Consider the following 15419-nt stretch of genomic DNA (forward strand, 5'->3'; position numbering starts at 1 on the left):
CCTTGAAAGGAAAAAGTTAATTGACAAGTGTTCACTAATGTTGTGTGCTTGAACATCTCAGGGGAATTGCCCAATTAATATACTCTCAACCAAGCAGATTCAGGATCATTAAGAACCCCTGACACGTTAAAGAAGGCACAGGGAAGGCACACAAGCAAACCAGGACTCGTGTGATCTCATTGCCCTTGTCGTGATGGGTTAAATGAGACACCCTGGCACTGCTGCTGCGCTTCCACTCTAACAGATCCCCTGCACATCTCCGTGATCAGGACGAAAAGGAAGCAAAGAGCAGGAATTCAATCTGTTTACTTTTAGAACCTGATCTTCTGACCAGCTCTTCCAAGAAGGGCTGTGTCCGTGGAGGCTCGGAGCCCATCTCCACCAGCCAGATGAGTAATTCATAACTCCTTTTCTTCAATGTCAAAGCTAACTGCACAAAGGACATGCAATATTGAGAAAGACCCAATTTTACTGACACTATGAAGGATGAAGGAAGCAAGAGAGGAAAGGAATAGTAAAAAATCTGTACAATGGTTTGCTCTGTTTTCTGGCTTCTGGACAGCTCCAGTTTGTTTATTCCATCTGTACATATCTGTTTACCTTTAGATAACTTTGCTAGTGAAAGTTTTTTCTCACTCTTAAAATAAAGAATTTTTTAATCTAATTGTTGAAGTTACTGAGCTGCCCTGCAAATTTTCTATTTTGAACTAGAGCCACACTCAGTCAGTCCCACCAAAGCAAATCATTTGACCCGAATTCTAAAAATAAATTCCCTCCTGAAAGCTGAATGCAAATGCACCAACCCATATTGTCCAGCCTGCTGAAACTGTGTTTTTATAATGGAAATATGCAAAGCCCTTAGCAATAGTGATGCAAAGTAAGCTGCTGTCTTTTGTTTTTTGTGAGGCTTTTTGCCAAGGCTATTCTGAAATCCAGAGGTCAGTACTTAGATGGCTTGGTGACAAGAGAATTAACTGCACAAAGATCAGGTGATATTAGAATAATAATAATAAGAATAATAATAAAAGCTTACTGGGAAAAAATAGAAACATTCAATAATGTATGAAGCATAGATGTACCATTTCTTAAAGAGCTGGAATGCTATTTTTACTTTTGCACTGGCAAATAGATGCAAGAAAAAAAAAGGACTTTGTGCTATTAACAAACATTCTTTGAAAAAAATTATGATCAGATCTCTACGATAAAATTTTTGAAGATCTATTATATAGAATGAGACAACATATATATTAACTGCCTGTTACTTGCAACCATGCAAGTCATTTCCCTATGCCTCTCCTTTCTGTTTTGGCTGCAAACCCACATGTCACAGAGTGTATCTCACTGCCTGCACTATAAAACAATGGTAGTTTTGCTGCTGAGCTGCTGTGCTTAAATCAAGCCCTATGTATTTTAATAAATATAAAATCACATAGTAGCTCAGTACTGTAATCCTGATGGGACTGTCATCAGTACTGTAGCCTGGTAGCAACTGTACCCCAGCACCCAGGATTTGTATTTCTGCTCAGCGCTGGCTAGAGCAGGACCCTAGTTTGCTTTGACCAGTGTGGATTAGGCCTCTTTTGTCTGTCCTGGTGATATTTATACATGCTGTTTCTCAGGGGAGGTCTTGATACAGGCAAAATACACCATCAGACTTTCTACAAGGGCTTGATCTTGCAAACTCCTGACTGGGTGAGACCCTGGGTTCACTGGTGCAGAGCGAGGTCTGGCTGCACTAAGCCAGGGACAAAAGGAGCATCTCAGAGAAGACCTGTTTGCTGCCACGTCTCTAAATCTCTCTGAGCAGAGGTGGAGGCTGCAGGAGCGCAAGCCCAGGCTGTCAAAGAGCAAAAATCACCATTCTCCCAGCACAGCACTTGTTTTAGACACTATAACCAATGTCCAGATCTGGAAGGACACTGGAGTGATGAGGGTTTACAGGCAGAACTGAACCCCTGGGAGAGGACTCGCAGCAGCTCCTCAGGTACCTTCTGCAGAGACCAGGTTTCCTGCCTGAGCCATTTACCTCTTTCTGAGGATGCATTTGTCAATATGAACATCTCATGAAACATGGATGAAATACCCTCTGCAGCGGTGTTCCCATCCACCCATGCTGACACGTGGCAGGATGAGGCTCAGGATGTTCTCCAGCTATGCCAAGCTCACCCAATGCCAAGGAGGCCAGCACAGTCACCCAAAAATACCACCCAGAATAATTGATTATTCACTTGCGCTCTGCCTTGGCTCTCAGAAGTACTTTTTTTCTGCCGAAAGTGTACAAATGTATTTAGTAAAGCTGATGTATCTTAAGACTAGAAACTTTGCAACTCCATCATTGTTATTTGCTTCAGAGAGACAATGTATCTCTGAGTCAGTGCAAAGAAAGGACTTTTCTTGTATTTGAGTTAGAAAATGGTATTTGTGCATTTCAAAGGGAAATATTTAACCATATTCAGATGGGCTAAAAATTTTACTGGAAGTTCTTGTCTAGATTTATCATTTTAAACAAAAATCACTAAAAAGTAAGCCTTAAGAAAACTAACAAAATAAGACATCTCTGAATGCAAAACAGACAGAACTGTAGTTCTATACAGCAGCAAAGATACATTTATAATTTGAAAGAAAGAAAATACCCAACTTATTTGTAGTCTTTCTTTTAAGGGAAAAAAGGTTTTTTGTCACCATCAAAAAGAGAAACTCGGCACAGACCCGGTCAATCATGCAATCAATTTCCATTATTACTTTTTTTTTTTCTGAAAGCAACAAGCTTCTGTGAAGCTGTATTTGTTCCATTTTTCCTTGGGTGAATGATTTTGCATTAATAAGGAGATTATCAGTGAAAGTTATGCACATACTGATTTCTCAGCATGTCCTCTGTGTAACTGCAGGGTTTCTTTCCCTTCAAATGCAAGAGGTCAATAGTGAAAACAATGGTGCATACACCATGTTCACGTGCTCTGGTCAGTAGAAGACAAAGTTGAGATGACAGAGAAAATATATATTAGAGGATACTGCACAGCTATATGAGCCAGTATATGACCTCCAGGATCTTGCTCAATTTGGATCAAGATAGCTGCCATTATTGCTTTAAATGGCAAGATTTGGTTAGGATGCTGGGAAGTTTTACTTTCAAATGTTGCCTGTGATCCCATCTGAATTTAGCTGATAGCAGGATCAGTGCTTGTCAGAAGACCTCGGCAGCAGTCCTAGAACTTACTTTTCCGCCAACCAGAGATACTCATCACATACCAGCTGGATAAGAGCTCTCCTGGCATATGGAACTGGCATCATGCTACAGCTGAAGTACTGCAGGCACAGCAGAAGGTCCTGTCAAATCGATATTTTACTTTCATCCAGAGTCTAAGGATGTGTCCTGACCACTGCAATAATCTCCATGACTTCTCCTTGCTCTTTTGGAAAATGCAGCACTGGTTTACAACCCTGCATGGTAAACACCAGAAATGTGCCTCTGCAGAATGGGGCGCAGCAGCTAAACCCCTGCTGCAGGACACAGCTCAGTCCATCCATTGAATTTTCTGTGCACTCCCTCAAAAGCCTCTGGGAAGCCTCAGGAAACTTAATGTGAGGGCACCAAACACTGAACGTACCCGCTTTGTTTTTTGTGTGTTCAGCGACTTTGCTCTCAGCCCCATTCCCCAGCGGGATGCAGATGCTGGAAGCGGTGGTGGCACCGTTGGCCTTGCAGCAGGTGACAGCATGCCGAAGGCACAGGGAAGTGCTCTGACATGTGGGCAAACCCCTCAGCAACATCCATTTTCTTCTTCTTGCTTCTCAGGGGCCTGGAGTCCTCCTGGGTCTGGGCATGCAGTGAGACTATATAAGAATAACCAGTTTGTACAGGGACAAGCAAGAAGTGAGAGCAGCAGCAGGGTAAGTCACAAAAGAGATACAGGAGAAGAGAGGATTTCGTGCATTGAGGTGATCTGGGCTGCGGTTTTGCTTCTCTACCCTTGTTGGAGTGAAGATACAGTAACTGCTTGTATCAGTGGAGGAGAAAACCATGGCAACAGAAACTTAGTTCATACTTTAATTTATTGCCATCAAGATATTTGCCAAGTGCCAGGTCCCTGGGAAAAATGCATTTTTCATCAGTACTACATAGAAATTAGCATCAGAAGAATTAATGCACTTAATAACTGTCAAGGAATACCGAGAAATGTGCCTGAGACATAAAGACAACTGTATTTATGAGTCACTTTGACCTATAGCAAACATCAGCTAACTGGATAAATGTCAATGCAAGTTTGAATCATGATTTGATGTCATTTTAAATTTAAGTGAAGCAATGATTTTCTTTATTTAGCTAACGCCGGCAGTGACATAATGAACAAAGGGCACGAACTCCTGTTTGTATTGCAAATCTTTCAGCCTTAAATCTAGAGGAAGGTGAGAGCATTTCCCAGATGGGTCAAGTCATAAGCTACGGTGGCTATTTTGTACCCAGAAGAGAAGGATTGTGTAAAAGAGATGGAACCAGTCAGACCCTTTACAGCCTGAGGATTCACCCCATCTCCACCTCCTCACTTTTCCTCTTTCATCTAGGCAAGGCACAACTGAAGCCCTCTGGCATTGCTGTGCAAACACCTCCTAGCCAGGAGAGCTCTCATGAAACACAAGCAGCCAGTCAGACTCTGATTTCACAGGTGGTGAAGTAGCAACACAGAAAATTCATGAGTGGCTATAGGAGATCCATGGGTTAGTCTGCTGAGCTGAGTGCTCCTGAGCCCTCTCTGATGCTCTGTTCCCTGGCTTAACTCCAAGGTTATCCTCCTGCTACCCCACACTCCCAACAGCACAACTTCTCTGCATCGCTTTGGTATGTTCCTTCCCTCCCTATCACAGCCTGATAATTTGAAGTGACAGAAAACAAGCAAGCAGCTGCACAGAGCATCTCCAGGCTTTACATCCTTATCTCAAGAGAGTCCATGTCTTGGTTTTGGCACAGGGACAAAAAGAAGTAACTTTTTTCCCCAACACTAATGTTGAATCACAACTAATGTATTAAATATATAACACATGGGCTTAAATAAAATCAAGATGGCTAGAGGTAGCATCATATCCCTATGAATATTTTTGAAAGAACGTCAATCTCTGCTCTTTTTGTGCCTTTTTTTTTTTTTTAATATGCTTCATTGCTAACAGACAGCAACACTTACTGACAGCCATGTACTTCAGAACTCAGTCCTGGGTTTGCTTTCAGGACCTAAAGGGACCTTAGGAAATTTGAGTTGTGAGGGGTCTGTTTTCCCATCTAAAGCAACAGCTTCTTCCTACATTTCTAGAGGATGGTGTTTTCAGATATCTCCTGATCTGGGTCCAGACTTCCTCCTCCAAATGATCAAACGCCATTTGCTTATACTGAAGGCTGTATTGCTGAAATTAATTTTGCATATTAGTCTGTAAGCTGGTAACAAACTGACGACTTTATTCAGCTTCATTATTTTAGCAGAGAACTTTATCTAGTACCACATACAAAATGGCATCTTTACTATGAGAAAAATAGCAACTGATTCATTGTTCAGCTGATGGGAGGAATTACCTCCATCACTGTGTGATTCATCTTGATTCATCCCACGCCTGGAATCATGAAGGAATAACTTAAAGTCAACTCAATATATTGGTAAGCTCTAAACCAACTGCAGTCACTGGGCATTGCCATGGGCAATTGCGGAAAACCTATGCTTTGTATGTTTTGCTGATGGACAGAAGTAAAATGTGAGGATATCTTGGTTGCAAAGCAGCAGTACTGCAAAGATGAAATAGAGTTATAGAAATGGATGATGTTCCCTCAGCCACAGTTCACTGTGGAAAGACAGCTCTCAACAGAGAAGGCAGAAAAAGCAGCAAGCTGGAAGAAATGAATCAAAATTTTATTGTAGACAAAGCAAGATTTGTACAGGGAAAGAGTGACAAAAATTGAACTGTTAGATGTGCTGAGGAGACAAATAGGACTGGACATGGTAGATCATGCTAAAATAGTGCAAAGCCTGGTACGTGCCTGCCTGCACGTAAGACAAGCAGAGGGAAGGTAACAAAAGGAAAAACATGCAAGCCAGAAGCAAATATGGGGAAAGGTAAGTTAGAAAAGCAGCAACACAAAGCAGATAGTCCAGGACCCAGTAACACTGGAAAATGTAACATAGACAAAACGAGAACAACAACCAGGAAAATAACTCAAATACCAGAAGGATTCAGAACCCCTGATGGGGTGGCATAACACAGGTGACTTTATAGACAAATGGCCAAGTATTTATCTGCTACAGAGCACCATTTCTTTCAGGATCCTGCTATGGTCTGGACAAAAGGCTGCATGAGACAATAAGGCAGTGTATATTGTTCCCACGGCACAGCTTTACCGTGTCCAGGAGCATGGGGTTTTCTAACAGTGTTCTAGCACAGGCGAGAAAGCGTGTTGTGGTGCCAATGGGAACACCCACAGGGCAGCCCTATAGAATGGATCAGGTTATTGATTCACTAAGTGAATACTCTGAAACACTGTAATTGCTGTCTGGGCTGCATTATTGCAATATGAGGGTTTTAATGGAGAGTTAAGAGTAGTGCTGACCTTTAAATACCCTACGTATTCTAAGGCTACACTAGATGATTTTACAGTAATTATTTATTAGCATTATAAGTAAATGCATTATTATCATTCATGAATTCTGTAACAGTCAATTTGTTTCTCTGCCCAGAGCCTTGAAGTGCCTATTTCACAGTGTTTTTAGAGATGTAACCATAGGAACTAAGTGGTTGCCAACATAAACCTTCATAATTAATGATGATAAGCTTTCACTCTATTGAGTGATACTGAAATGTATACAGAGTCGATGAAATACACCTCAAGGGTCATGGGACCCTGAAGGCACCGACACATTGACTTACTGTATATAACACTTACATACTGCCTGAGTGAGGGCATCGGCTCAGCTGTGCGTTTTTGAAACTCTCCCACAAAGAAGCCCGCTGTGAAATGGAAGACCAAGAAGGCAGATTTTCTGCCCTGGAAAGCAGAGAAACCTCCGAGCTGCAGTGGAGACCAAGGACAGTGTCCCTGAGCCTCTCTCTCCCTGGGAGTGGGAAATAGCTGTGGAGAGGGGCCACAACCCCCAGGGGCAGTGGGAGCAGCAGGGCAGTGCCAGGTCCCATGCCCTGGATCATGCAGGGAGCTGCAGCACTGAAGGGTCTGGAGCAGCCCCCAGAGCTGGAGCCAACCTCCCTTCCACTGCAGAGGACCCACCTCAGGGGAGGTTTTTAGCTGTGGATACCTCCTTCAGGGCCAAGCACAAAAAGGCAGTCAAATAGCTTCTGTGGGGATCCTTCTCATGCCTGTCACACTGGGATCGATATGTCCATTGTGTTCCCCTCCAAAGAGTTCTTTTCCTAAGCACTGAGTGCTGGAGGGTAGAGAGCTCTGCTGCCGATGAACATCCTCAAGCAGGCGTGTGGTTTCCAAGCAATAACTTGGTTTTTCCTCTGAACCTATACAGGGACACAAACAGTCCATCCACAGAGCTGATAATTTTATATACCTATATACCAGTCCATGAAAGAATGCTTTTACCATTCTTACAGAGAAAGAAAAAAAATCAGTAACCACACAAATCGGGCTGGCAAACTGCTTTCTTGAAAAGGAGGGTATATTCACCAAAGTGAGGTGAGAGGAAGTCAAAGGCCTCTTGCAGATTGAGCCTGGCACTATGGCTCCAGAAAGCTCAGTTGTGAATTGCCAGATGGCCTGACCAGCCATGTGGGCTGCCTGTTTTAACACGCGTCGAAAAACACAGCCCAGCAAGGTGCACTGTTTGCTTGCAAACTGGCCCTGACTACTAGCAACAGATTGTAATACTTTGGGGGAGAAAGGGGAAGAAACCTACAGGGTTGAGATGCCTGTGAGATCTCCAGTACACTTTACTTATGAACAACTGCAGCTGCTCACACCAGGCGTAGCTAAATGCAAAGTGCATGGAGCAGCCAAGATGCCAAGCAACTGCACAAGCTGAGAAGCAGCATGTGCACTCAGAACCGGGGTCCAGCCCTGCTCCCCGGCCAGCTGGGATGGGAGAGCCGGCATGTCTATCAATCTGCAGGCAAAAGACACGGGAGCTTTTGAAAGTTGTGATAAAAGGCTCAGAGCATGTCTTGCAAGACGTCTTCATTTACTGCTTCAGAGAAATATCTGCAAGGATCAAATGTCCCTTAAAAACCAGAAACAAGATCCAGATGACTTTTCCCACAGCGTTTTAGTGTGGTAATTTGAGGCGTCTTTGTAAATGGTTCAGAGTTTCATGGGGTGGCTCTATCATAAGAAGATATGAGACTTCCCCATTTTTGAGATTCTTCCTAGAGGGATGCTGTAGAAGAAGATTGTGAGCATACTCCAATTTCAGAGATGGAAATAGTTATTTACCTACAAGGAAGTGGAGAACACGAGAACAGTCACTTGGAGCCTGACCAAAAGTGACTGAAGCCCCCGTGCTGCTGGGGAAGCTGCTTGGGGAGGGAGCACAGGGCAAGGCAAGCAGCAGGAGAGGGGCTGCAGGTACATCTCCCACCTTGCATCATACAGAGAGCAAGGGACTGCCTGAGCCAGTGGGATCAGCCCTGCAAAGGAACAGAACCGAGAGTTTGCCATGTAAATGTTTTCTGAAAGAAAACATCTGAAAACAGACACTGCAATAGTTTCCTTTTATCTTTGGGGAGTGCTACTACAGAGAGGTGAAGTGCTTCAGGAGAGAGATAGTATAGGCTGGATATGCTTCTGTGCACAGCTATATACACACACATCCAACTCTATCTAAGTTGTCTATACACAGCACCTTGCTTTAAGAAGCTCCCATTTAGCTTCTCTAGTGCAATAACGCTAAGAATAAACCAGCACATTTGAGTATTTGACTTCATTAAGTAAGCTACACTGATCCTTTAAGCAGGTTATTGGTTATCTTGATCATCAGAAACACTCAGAATCCTCTGTGTTTAAATGTGTCTGTCTTCAATTTAGTATAGATACACAGTCACTGGCAGATAACATTGTCACACAAGATAATAGGCTCCTGCTGCTAGATAAACATTTAGAGGAAGACACACATTTGAATTTTTATTCTGTTGGCTTTAATGAGATGCCATCAGCTCCAGTTTGGCCCCAGATTTAGAGGTCATTAAGAGAAGCCCTATACAATCCTAAAAACAATAAAAATGTTCCAAATAATTTTTAGAATAATTTCTACTGGAAACAGGTTTTTCTTGCAAACACACATTTCTTTGCAGCATTGAGTTGGCAGATAAGGAGACATGCACAGCGAGGATGTGACTGAGATTTCATGGAGTCACCCAGGACTTGGCCACCTCATGGGGGCCAGTTGTCCTCTCACAAGCAGTAATGCAGCCTGTGCACACATAGTAGCCGTATTCTCTGTACAAAGCACTGGTGTCAGTGCATGACACGATACTGGTGCAGTAATATTTGGCATGGATATAGTGTACAAATCTTACCAGCCAGCCATACAGGCAGGTTTGGGCCACCTGAGAGCCCCCATTTACAGCCATTTGAGCTCCTACATGCTCTGGCACACAGGACACCATCCATCAATCCCCAACAGTAGCAACAAAAGGCTAAAACCATCTGGGTTTACTGCTGCTCCTCTCTTTGTCTGCCCCACATACTGTTGAATTTCAGTGTGTCCAGCTCCACATCCCTTTCTTAGTGACCGCTGTGGATTTTAAGATCTCCAAAACTCATTTTATCCTTCACATTCCAGCATGGATAACTTGGAGGAATAATAATTTGGCCATATACATATATTTATATCCTGTCATATTATACTCTAAACAACTGCCTCCGGATACAAGAAAGCACATTAAAATGTAGGCAAACTAAGTTAAGAAATGTCAGATAGAGGTCCCAAATATGAACTGTGCTTCTCAGCCCCCAGGCTAGAAATTTGAATAAACAGATGTTCTTTGCACTGTGCCCCGAAGGTTAAATTTAACCTTTGTTAGACAAACAAGGGACACTGATATTCTTTTCTAAATAAGAAGAATATATATACTCAAGGCTTAAACCATTCGACATATTTTAGGTTAAGGATTTCAGCAGAGGAAGACAAGTTATAATATTTCTAGGAGAGGAGAAGCAGACAGATTGTACACAATAAATCAGTAAATCTAGAAGTCAGAGGCATCCACTGAGAGACACCACGACCCTGTTTCCATACCTACTTTCTTTGCCACTCAGAGTCCAAACCAGTTGAAGGGATGATCTCAAAGTCCCCTTGAAGGAATGGCTCTGCTCTGACACTCTGCTCTTGGCAGGTTGCCAGGTTCACTCGGCACAAAACTCAAGTTTTACTCTTTCACATACCAGTGAGTTAGGGCTTGAGATCTGGCTGTAATTCCACCAAATATAAACCTTGTCAGAAATGCTCTTATCCATAAGAAGAACTTCAAAAGCCAGACCCATGTCTAGACTACAATAACATCCTTGTACTAAATATTTTCAGCCTAAAGCTGAAGCTTTATTAATGTTACTGTTATTTTTAAAAGTTATAATGTTGTTGTTAATGTTATTATACAGAGAAAGTATCTGTTGAACAAATCCAGCCAGATATGCCCATTTCCATCATAAACTTTACAACAGTTTTTATGTCTCCCACTGAAAAGTCAGCATTTTTCAAGATTTAAATCAAAACTACAACTTTCATAGCCATTTTCCCTGGGAACAAAGTCTTCTATAGTGAAGGCAATTATTCCTTTGAAGCATAGATTCCACTGTTCTGTTGCGAGTTGCACTTAAATGGGGACTGAACTCATCATTTCATAATTTAAACATCTGTAAATAGTCTAAATACAGGACATTAGATCTGGATAAGAAATCTCTGCAGAAATGTTCATTGATATTTTGTGCAAATTAGAGCTAACTCCATTTTGTACGTGACAGCATCATCACTCTCTGCTCCTCACAAAAGATCTGGAACAGTAGATATTTCTGTTAAATGGTGGCACTTTGCCCGCCTTGAGTGAAAGCTGAGGGAGCATGATTGATGCAAGGTGTAGTGAATATTGCTTAAAATCAGTAACCAGGCCTTCTAGATTCAAAACAGAATTTGTGGAAAAGAGTGTGAACCATACTACCCTGTATCAGAAACTCACTCCTAGAGTTGTATTATTTTAATTATAAGCTGCCCTGCAGCTATTAATAAAAGAAATAAAACGATAACCTTGGTGCATGTGTAGTATCAATGAATGTCTCATCCCATCTTATCCCATCTGTAACAGGTCACAACTTAAATAATATCCTTTTAAAATACAACCAGACTCCCTACTTTGAAGAGAGGGACTCAGTCCCTGGTGCTCACGCGAAGGCAGAGCTGCCACAACAAAAGCACCACAGTTACACATAATTTCCAGAGAAGCTCAGAATTGACTGCACTTGCGGAAGATACATCAAAATGTCCCAAAATGAGCATGTTGTTCCTTTTTTAATTTGCTGACAGTTTGCCCCCAGGTAAACCTCCAGCATAGTAAATAGTTTTTCTTGGCCAATGTAACCAATATAGATTTAGTATCTTTCTTTGCTAAATAAGAGGAACATTTACAATAGCTGCTGGCTAGAAAATTAACCAAGTGAACTCTTCAATTTGTCTGTCCCTGTCTGTCTCCCTCATTAATTTTTTATGGAAACCAAAGACTAATTCTGTCTCTCTGCTTGTAATCACATTCAAAACATGCTCATGACTCAGTAATCTGCTTATGAACATTGCCGTTCTCTGCAGTAACTCTGCAGACACCCACATTTGGGGCGATCTAAGTGCTCACACAGCTTGCAGTTGCCAACACAATTTTTTTTTCCCTTGCTGTTTTTGTCATCTTAGACTCTCCCCTCCATTATGAAAGCTAACGGATGAACAGGAAACCCATCAAGTCAAAGCTGGAAGTTATAAGAAGCTATTCACCATGCTGCAGAGCCCTGGTAAGCAATTTCTGATGGCCTTATTCAAAAAGTGAGATTGCTGCTGGTGCCTTATCAAAACAAGCCCAGCCTGAAGGCCACATGTGAAATCCCACTCTTACTATCTCAGCGCAAGGGAAGTCTGATCCAAATTTGATATTTTGGCTTGAGCAAATGCAAATAGCAGAGTTGTTCTGCATACAGAGCACACTGTGAATGAAGCTTTATTTTAAAATTAAACTAGTTGCCAAGATGTTAACTTTCTGAGCCATGTTCAGCAGTGTGATTACCCGCTTCAGTGACTAATTGGTTGCCTTTGTGCGGTGAGGCCATCTAGTTATCTGCCCCAGTCAAAAAGCCTCTGGGGAAGAACTATGAGCAGGTATCCATGTCACCTTCCCACCAGCTACTGGAATAAAAAGTGGCCAAAGGGGAATTCACATTTAATGGCACTACCATAATTTGTGGTCTCCTCGATGAGAAGAGACAAAAGGCAACAAAGAATAAAGGACAAGGAGCTGCTCCACAGAAGCACAAGGTACACAGCTAGGCTCATCATTGTTATCCTCTCAGCTGCATTTTGATGGCTTAGCAACCCAGCTAATTTTATCTAATAGAGAAACAGTGAAGCAAAGTGATAATACTTCTCTATTAAGAAAACGCACTTTTATTTATAGCCAGATTTTGGATCACAAAAATAAAGGAGAGAAGCACAGAGCTTCTTTTCTATTTTTGTGTACAATCAGTATAAATTCTCTTCCACATTTGAAACAGTCCACGATTTTTTTTCTGACCATGTGGACATTCATGAAAACATTGTTAGAAGAGTTTGTAACAAAATGATTTGAACATTTCTACTCAGAACTTTGCTCTGTACACAACCTACATGTGTGTCTCGCACAGAGCTCTGGTAATGTATTCTAATGTTCTCTCATGCTTCCTGTGATCATAGTCCCCAGAGCATAATATTTTGGAAGAAGATAATTTGTCATATCGTCTAAAGAAAACAAGCACAGTCTTCCCAGCTCTGCTCACATAACAATGTATAAAAGCAGAAAGGATTTCTTTATTCCTAAAGAATGAGCCATGAGTTACCTAAAAATAAGCATTGAGAAGCATGTAAAAATAAACACCAAAAATATGAATGAGAAAGGATTCTAAATGAGATATTTATTAGATCCAGGAAGGCAAAGGAATAATGCAGCAGCATGTGCCTTCTCTTCAAGACTAATTTAGTTTGATTTGACATGTTCATTTTTGTGTGTTTGCAGCTAGGCAGGGATTTGCTGAAGAGCTGTGGTCATGGGGACGTGCAAGTGGGTCAGAATGACGTGTCTCTGCAAGCTGAATCACATAATTTTTTAACAATTGGAGAAGGTGTAAGGACAAAAACACCCTGCTGCCAGCTAAGCAAAACCTCTCCTGAAAGTTCTTGTGTAGAACGTACTGTACTTCTGCTTATTTACCCCGTTTCTTTGTTTTATTTTGCCAGCTATGGTATTTCCATATTAATCTGGAGCATGCTCATTTTAGGCTTTCAAACTGGGTCAACACACCCAGAAAATTCACACCAAACTGCAGTTCCTGAGCACAGATAGGCAGAGTTGTCAAAATATTCTCATCACTGACTGAATTTGTGCTTAGAGCAAAACCAACAGCCTGGAAAACACAAGTGCCCTGCAAGCTATCAATTAGCCCTTACATCAGGACAAACTTGTGTCAAGAGGAAATTACTTCCATTTTATGTGAAGAAATTCAGCTCAGCGCTGACTTACAGAAGAGGACAGCTTAGGAAAGACTCCACTTGCCTAAAGAAAGGGTATATTCTTGCTGTGCTAGTTGATAAGATCCTGTATGAGATCTCCTGTGCCCTCAGTGGAGTATGATTTTAGTCTGAGCACCTTCTGAGGTTTCAAAGATTCCCCATTCCTCATAAAGATGAAACAGAAGTTCTTTCAGGATGTTTTCACAAAATACACAAAGTCTTCCCAGAGCAACCCAAAGCCTCATGACTGGGACAGCAATTTGGATGTTGGACTTTCCACACAAAGCCCTAAGTCAGATGCAGCAGGGTGATAAAGCCATTCTCCCAGACTTTGTGCAATTGGCTGCCCAAGGCTATTTGCAGTTTAAGGGAGAATACTGTCTTTCAGGGAATGGGTATTTTACAAAGTAAATATGCCTCTGCAAATTCCCAGACATCATATTATATAAGGTGCTAGCAGCATCTTTAGATGAACCAGGGATCACACCTCATTCCAGTGTGTCTGCTGGGTTGTGTGGCAGTTGGGGACAACATCAGGGCTGCAGGATCATGGGGGTTTCTGAAAGTACAGAGGGGTTTTGGCTCTTACTGTCTGTGCTATGCTGGACCTTGTGGTTTCAGCAGAACACTTTAATTTGCCACCTATTGTTAATCTCAGTAACCCTGTTTACAGATCTGACAGCATGAGCCGGGACCCAGTATTTTGCAAAATGTGAATGACATGTAAGAAACCAAAGGGCAGCCAGAAGGGAAACCTCAGCATTGGGTGCAGTATGAACGCCGCTCTTTCTGGGGTCATCCAGATGAAAGCACCCAACAAAAAATGTTCCAGTCCACCTCAAAGTCCACCAACTTCAGCAAGGGTCACTGCTCCAGAGATGCTGCAGGGGACACGTGCCAAACTAACGAAAGTTCTGCAATGTCAGTGCAACCTCTAGATTAACTTTTTTTCAGTGAAACCACTTTTCTGCAACAACCTGGATGTCAGAAAAACCCACCTTCCTACAAATACTCTGGAGAGTCCCTGTTTTCCCAAGCTGGTGACTCCTTCTTGCAAACAGCCATCCAGGCCCATGAGCCCTTTGCTTCAGAATAACAAGATGAATCAAAAATACTGAGATATACATAGCTAAGGCTGCATGAAGAACACAACGTTTTTGACATTTTTTAAGTTTAATTTGCAATGGCTCAAATTCAACTTTCTGTCTTTTTTAAGCTTCTCTTACTGCCTCTAATTAAAGAATTCATTTGATTTGACTAACATATGCAGAAAAGTATTCCATAAAACTGTACCTGAACCAAAATTTCATTAACTTTAACAGAACTAAAATCTGTCGTCGGGTTGTTGCTTGGTGTTTGGTTGTTGGTTTTTTTTTCTGATGCGTGGAACAGATCTAAGATAAGAAAATATTCAGAGCACTGTTATTCCAGGTTATACTTACCAATTATGCTTCTCAGCTCCATATCAACCACAGAGCCAGATGATAATAAGCAGGTGAGTTTTTCCCCTCCTGTAGATAGTCACACAGGCTTACACGGGTAGTAATGAAGTCTGCGTAGAGCCTGTGAATCCAATACTCCGTGGGTGGTTCAGATGCAAACATCAAACCTTTGAACAGAGGAATTGGTAGAAAAATTAATATTAAAAACTACTATTTCATTATCTCAAGTTTTTGGAGGAGTATTACT

General features: G+C 41.9%; 1 long non-coding RNA gene across 2 annotated transcripts in view; it reads left to right on the forward strand.

The window, feature by feature from the left end:
* The window catches only part of LOC309444331, a 48279-nt gene extending 33167 nt beyond the window's left edge, over positions 1-15112 (forward strand). For both annotated transcript variants that reach the window (XR_014184994.1, XR_014184995.1), the window contains exons 7-8: positions 11889-11986; positions 14404-15112. This is a non-coding gene — a long non-coding RNA (uncharacterized lncRNA). The remainder of the gene's footprint in view (positions 1-11888; positions 11987-14403) is intronic.
* The last annotated feature ends 307 nt before the right edge of the window (positions 15113-15419 follow it).

The sequence above is a fragment of the Streptopelia decaocto genome, assembly GCF_964273445.1.
Source record: "Streptopelia decaocto genome assembly, chromosome: 10".
Classification (NCBI taxonomy): domain Eukaryota; kingdom Metazoa; phylum Chordata; class Aves; order Columbiformes; family Columbidae; genus Streptopelia; species Streptopelia decaocto.